We start from the raw sequence: 7,079 nt of genomic DNA, 5'->3' as shown, positions 1-7,079 counted from the left end.
CCTCTTCTTTTGTGAGTATTGTGTTTAGTCTTGTATAAGATGTGTTTATATTAATTGTATTTCTTTATATCATTTCGTTTGTTACAGCCTCTTCTTTTGCTGTTTTACAATAAATTATATGGACCGATCATTCTGCATTCTTATTTCGCTAAGGCTTGGCTTCAAACGTGGCTACACGAGGTTCGAGTCCAGTTTGAAGGAAGGAATCCGTGGACGAATGGCTAACACACCGGTTTTCATATCGCCATCTCTCGGATTCGATCCGCGGCCGGATTAATGTAGAAACACAATGTTTCAATAATGTCTCGTATCTGGGTGTTTGTGGTACCTTCGTTGTTTCTGATTTCAATAATATAAATGTAGTAACAGTAGAAGTTATTGTGAGAGAGTTCGTTCAAGGAAGTACTGCCACTTTATCTATTTCTACCGCCAAGCAAGGCCATCATTACTGCATTTCTGTTATAAGTGGCACTTGTCAATTCTAAAAAAATAATGTCTCAGTGTCAGGGTGAGGCGCGGTTGCTGTGACCCTCAGATCTTTGCAATTTAAAGTTCTGAGTGACACTGCAACTGTCATGAGTAGGCTTGTCGCTTGCTACCAGGCGCACCACTTATTCGTCTCGTCCCTGGTATCATAAAAACAAAACATAAGTGCTTTAGTTACTTACTTTGGGATCAGAGCAAGGTATGTGATGTTGTCTATTATATTTATTTTAAAAAAAACTTTGTATTAACTAAATTTTTATTGAATTGATATTCAATTATTTTTTGTGAAATTACTCCACTAGTTTGTTATAATTATTAATACAAAGATCGAACACTCAGAAAAAATTCCTTCGATCCGATCGGATTCGAACCGACGACGTCTTCTTGCATACCGTGGCAGACGCTATACCAACTAAGCCACGGAATGAACCAACGGACCTCACGAATTTTTCTATGTGCTTGGGTCGTGTCTTTGTATTTGGTTTTTCAACGACTTTTTAAAAAACTTTGTATTAATAATCAAGGGTCGAAAGGTCAAAGAAGTTAACTCCTAACCGTGAGAAGTTGGTTAATAAGCTAGAGATGTACTACTTTTGTTTGATGAGCTACCTTTGTTTATTAAGACAAATTTTGATTTGAGTCAGTTCGTTTATCGTGTCGAATTCGCCCTCATACAGTAGTGAAAGTAAACCAGTATGCTTTATTTGAAAGGAAGCCAATAATAATCCTTCTTATTACAGATTCACAACTTAACGAAAAAGTATTATTGGCGGTTCCACCAAAACATCTTGTGTAACCCTTAAATACATTTTAATGAAGCGTAACCATGAGAGTGAAGAAAAGTGTAAAATTTGGAGATTATGTAAATAACGTTACAAATTGTTATTTTTATTCTTTGCTTGCTGCTCCAGATTGACGAGCGGGGTGTAAAAGTATACTAAATATACCAAAATAAAGAAAAGTTTATTGTTATTTTTTTTATTATTTACAAGTTTTATGCAGTTAGACGTTTTTACCAAGGGCCTTTCTGTACAAACAGTGTTTTAGCCTTTTCTATAAATTATGTCATCTGTATCCTTAATCTTTGACAAATATTAATAGCAATAGAGCTCCTTGCGAAAGAGTTCATCAAGGGAGCGCCAAGCAGTAATGTGAACTTTACTGCGTTCCAGTTTTGAAGGGTAAAGGTCAACTTATGTGTCAGGGTGATGGGCAGTGGCAGTGCACCTCAGGTCTTTGCGATTTAAAACTCTGAGTGGCACTGCAACTGTTATGGACAGGCGTGTCGTTTACCAACAGGTGCACGACTTGTTCGTTCCATCACTTAGTACTATAAAAAATATATAAACATGTGTATGTGTGTGTAAACCAAATCGGTAAATTCGGTGACATTTTCATTAGGCGAAACCTAATTAACCGACTTCCAAAAAGGAGAAGGTTCTCAAGTCGACTGTACTTTTTTTGTATGTATGTTGTATGTTACGCGATTAGTTCGGCATTTGTGAACCGATTTTTATGATTATTTTGTTGGAAAGAGGGTACCTCAGTATTGGTCCCATTTAAATTTTAAGAAAATATTCCACCTCTAAGGGTTTCTACCCTTAGAGGTGGAATATTTTCATTAAATAAATAAAATTAGGGGATAAATCAGGTTTATTTGATTTCAACCACTTACCGTTGACCGTTTTTAATAAAACTTGGCTAATAGATGTATTTTCACAAATTTTGAAGTTTTTTTTTTTTTATAGAAAAGGTTTATTAATTATTATTTGTAATCTTTTCATATTATGAGTTTTAGTTACGATCAGAACATTTGAAAAGGAAATTTTGAACTGTTATTGTAAAAAAAATCCAATCTAGGGAAGCAACTTCACTGATTGTAGACATCCAAATGAATAAGTTTGTTGCTGAACAAATATAAAATCTCCTTGATAACAGTAGCTGAAAGTAACCCCTGCACGAAATGGTCCATTATTTATTCATTAGCTACAATATAATTAAGAAAGTTTCGACGGAATGCCCCAATTTCGTTGAAAATTCACGAATGAGCCGAACCACAACCGCGAATCTGCAATTATTTAATCGTTTCGGAGGTGTTGCTGCGCGGAAACTGTGGATACATAACAATATCGTGAGATTTATATTAACCAACCCCGTGAATATATATCACTGCTTCTTTCGACTGTACTTGAAACATCAAGTGTCTTTGAAAGCAACCGATGGTTACCTAAAATAATGGAGTAACCGCTTTCGTCGTTCCGTGTCGTGTTCAGACGCGATTACAGTGGTAAGGAGGCTTCGTATGGGGTGCCCAGGGCACGATACCGGTCGGCAGAATGATCATCCACAAGCTTGTGATACCATTTTCGAAAGCTCCCTACAAATAGGGAACAATGCGAAACTGATATATGTTTTAATTAGTACTGGGCGACTTTAAAAAAAATTATATGTCTAAACGAACATTGTCAAATTTTGTTTTGTTTTTCCAAATGACATCCACCTACTTCTTTGTTTGTAAAATACACTTATTCCGTATGAAATTACTTCAAATGATAAAACACGTTTATATGGCTTAGCATCATGAGTTTATAAGCTATTAAGCAGGAAAAATCTAAATATCTATGTTACAGAATGATATTTATCTTTTTTTATAAAGCCACTGATATTCTTAGAGGTGGAAATCAATGTCTCGGCGCTGGCAACCCGTTAAAACAGCGACCTATTCGCCGCTCAGTCTGTTCTGGAACGTCGTAGGAGGTGGGTGTGGCCGTCACGTTCAGCTCCCAATTATTTCTACCACCGTACAAAACGCGAGTGTGTGTGTAAACCATACTAACTGAAAGTGTCCGTTACTACACCCCGCACCCGCTACACGGACTGCCCAGTCAAGGTCGCCTTGAAGCTACTTGACACCTGTTGTGTTATTATAATACATGTAAGTATCATTGCATCAGATTACGATAACTATAATCTGTGAAGAAAAACGCGGATGTATGTTACCTACTTATTGATTTATGAAAGTTGATATAAACTTTTTCGTTGTTGGGAAGCGTTGCAGCAATGCACTTAATTTGATCACGAATTTAATCTTGTGACAGGAGAAATGTATTTATTCTAGTTTTTAATTACTATATTATGGTATGGTAGTTTATGATGGTCAATACAAATTATAAGCTCTTAATTGGCTTTTAATTGTTAGAAGTTACGCCGCTGTCAATTAAAAGTTATTAAAACTGTCTTCATCATTTACTTGAAATGTAAGGTCTCGGAAGAATCCTATTTATAGGTAGAGCTACTAACTAACAAAGGTCCTTATGTATGATACACATTACTAAGTACATTATTAACAACAACTACATACTTTACTCCTTTAAAATTATGTCTTTATTCTATATAATAATGGATTTCTACGACGGTAGTAAGCCATTATTTTCAAATTGGTCCTCCGAGCGGATACTTATCACATCCATAGGCATTTTGTTTTTTAAATCTGTGAATCAAATATGATATTTTGAAGTGGCAATTGGTATATCCTGCAGCGGTTGGAGCGGTGCGCGAGGCGACGGAAGTGACAGTTCATTCGAATAATTCAATTAAATCCCGTTGAGCTGAGGGCATCTCGCTCTGCAGCTGCGAATCAAAATAGAGTTGCACTATGACTTATTGTTATTTCTTATTTGTCTGACGTTGTCTACGGACTGATAACAATAGATTCCCGTAAATCGGGCTAATTGGGTTGCCACGACATTTACGCGCATTTGATTTGGCCACTAAATTACCGAAATGGAGACTCATAATCAAATGCTAGGTACAAATTGCACTATCTCCGACGATATGGAAGAAATAAAATATAGATAAGACAGCATCGTCAAAAACAAATAAAGGCCTTGCAATGGGCCGGACTGCCCACTTCCCAAAGCCAAGTCAAATCAAGAAAAAGCCATGAAAACTTATAAAAGATGCAATTTTTTATGATGCCAAGTGACAAAACGAACAAGTTGTGCGCCTGTTAATAAGCGACACGCATGTCCATAACAGTTGCAGTGCCACAAATGGCTTAAACTACAAAGATCTGAGGGGCGTTGCCACAGAGCCTGTCATCCCGGGACATAAGTTGAGAAGTCCCATGTGCCTGTGATTTCACCACTTACCCTTCAAAATCGAAACGTAGTAATGCTCACATTGTTGCTTGGCGGCTGAAATAGGTAAGGTGGTAGTACTTACGTCCCAGGAACTCTGACAAGGAGCTCCACTGCTTAAACAGCGAGCCTAGAATGGACACCACGGGCTGTATGAATAGGTTTTCCATACTCTAGGTTCAAACACTAGGACCGGTATTGTGATTTTATTTTTACGAGGAACTAGGAGATAATAAAATTTCCTGCAAAGATATTTTTACCTTCTCGTTTTACGCTTCCGTGACAGCGTGTGTAACAGGGTCGTCATATATACATACATACATACATACATACGTCTATATCTTACATATTATAATACTTAGTATTATTGATAGTAGATAGATAGTTAAGTAGCAGCACTAACTTATGTTAGTAATAGTATTTTTTTATGAAAAATAGTCAGAGACTTAATATTAACATAAGGAATTAAAATAAACTGGCTGTTCTTGACAGTTGTCTACACAAAGTCACTTATTCGTCTCAGGGGTAGTGTATACGACTACGACGAAGTCACAACTTGCCATTTACGAGGTTTAAGGTTACAGTGAAAAAAAAAACTTTATACTAAGGTTCATTATACAGCTTCTGAGTACTTGGATGAGAAAAATTGTTGCTAGTGACCATTGACTTACAAAGTCAATGCTAGTGACCCATTTAGTTCTTGCAGGTAGTTTCGATCTTATATTTTCGATATTTGAAATGTGTACAAATGTTTATTTACTATGAGTAACCTCTAGAGAGTTTTACTCATTCTTCTTAGAGAATATGATGATTTCAAGTGTAATTTATTTACCTATAAAATAAAGATACATTTCAATTTGAGTGTTATTGGATGCAGTACGTAGATATGCGAAAAAATTTAAGTTTTCAAAAAACGTCAATATATTTTTTATCGAAAACAGCGCAACTCTAACGCGCTGTGCTGTCAGTTCAACGTGACTGGCCTACGGATAGAAATGCACAACTGCATTATGTCACCTCTCTGATATCTGTCTCTATCATCATGTTAGAACAGATGACACCTGCTCAATATATTTCTATGACAACTTGAATAATAAAAATTATGAAACTGTTTCTTTGCGTAAAATGGTTTTACATCTGAAATGGCTTTTAGAATCATTAATAGGAGTTATTAATATGTATGTGAGTTAGTATTTTTTATTTGAATTTTATGTTCAAGTTTCGTGTTATGGGCCACTTTATAAAAAGAAAATCGTAAGGCATTCGTTTTTCTTCGATGAAGGTATAAATACAACGTATATACTACTTATTTCTTCCTCGTAGTGGGTGGATTTCTTTATGTGGACGCTTTATTATTTTCTCAACGCAGTATTTCATCAAGAACGACGTTGCTCTTACGTTTATCAAAAAGCACAACTCAATATATCAGTTTTCTTCGTGGATAGTTGAAGTCGTTATTAATATTGACCGCGTTATATTTATGAAGGTTAACGCTTACAAAAAAAATATTTTAAAATAAATAAAAAAATTAATACGTTATTCCATGTTAGTTCACGGCCCTTGCAACCTTTAATTCGTAAAGCTGTACCTTCTATTTATTAGGACTCTGGCCATGTTACAAACATTTTAAAGAACTAATTTCTTCTATTAGGTTTTTGGGATTGTTACACATTTAAATGAAAGTACTTTTTTCGAATCTAAATCGTGTATATTTGTTTTTCAATGCAAACGAACGATAACAGGTTGCTGCTGACTGTTTATTGTATGAAAGTGCATGTCTCAAATTGGTCCTACCGGGAATCGAATCAAGAGCATCCTCATCCAGCACCTACAGTGCAAACCATTAGGCCACCGAGGCTCACAAGTTTCGCAAAACGTATGTAGCTTAAAAGAGAATGTTTTTTGGTAAAAAAAATAAGATATTTAAATTAATAACTTTTGTAACAATAGTGCAGAAATAGTGTTGTTTGCATTAATATTAGACATAATTAGTTAAAGACTTTACCATCTCAGTCAGCCGTTATCATGGGAACTGAAGAGGACCCGAAACGTTGATTTGTTCGTAAAACAAAATAAAGGTACAGGTCTCCTCGAAAGACAGTACTGAGGCCACATGGAAAAAAAATGTTATTGATACGAACAAAAGTTGTTTAAGATGATAATATTACCTGTTTTCATCTGAGTTTGTGAAGCACTATGATTACCGTGTAGTTCTCAATTGGGAAGCAACCGTTTTTGCGCTGGGCTACCCGCCGCTCTATTTCAGGTTTAGAATAATAAACGACCAGCCTTTAAACTTTATATTTTTTAGTACGAGGCCGAAGTAAAGTAACAGGAATCTAAAATTAACCAGTCGTAAATTTTATTCTGTCCTTCAAAAGTCTAGACTTATTTAGATAGTGAAAACATAAAGTCCAAAGTCAAAGCATTTATTACTAGGAGTGCAAAACACAC

At 35.6% G+C, this 7,079-nt stretch overlaps 1 protein-coding gene across 1 annotated transcript in view; it reads left to right on the top strand.

The window, feature by feature from the left end:
* Positions 1-3,266: 3,266 nt before the first annotated feature.
* The window catches only part of LOC113231988 (acetylcholinesterase-like), a 138,275-nt gene continuing 134,462 nt past the window's right edge, over positions 3,267-7,079 (top strand). The window contains exon 1 of the mRNA XM_026466607.1: positions 3,267-3,421. The gene's annotated coding sequence lies outside the window, so the exon portion shown is untranslated. The remainder of the gene's footprint in view (positions 3,422-7,079) is intronic.

Source organism: Hyposmocoma kahamanoa, unplaced genomic scaffold (assembly GCF_003589595.1).
Source record: "Hyposmocoma kahamanoa isolate Upper Pololo Valley unplaced genomic scaffold, ASM358959v1 66, whole genome shotgun sequence".
Classification (NCBI taxonomy): domain Eukaryota; kingdom Metazoa; phylum Arthropoda; class Insecta; order Lepidoptera; family Cosmopterigidae; genus Hyposmocoma; species Hyposmocoma kahamanoa.
This window is presented reverse-complemented; position numbering and strand designations above follow the sequence as displayed.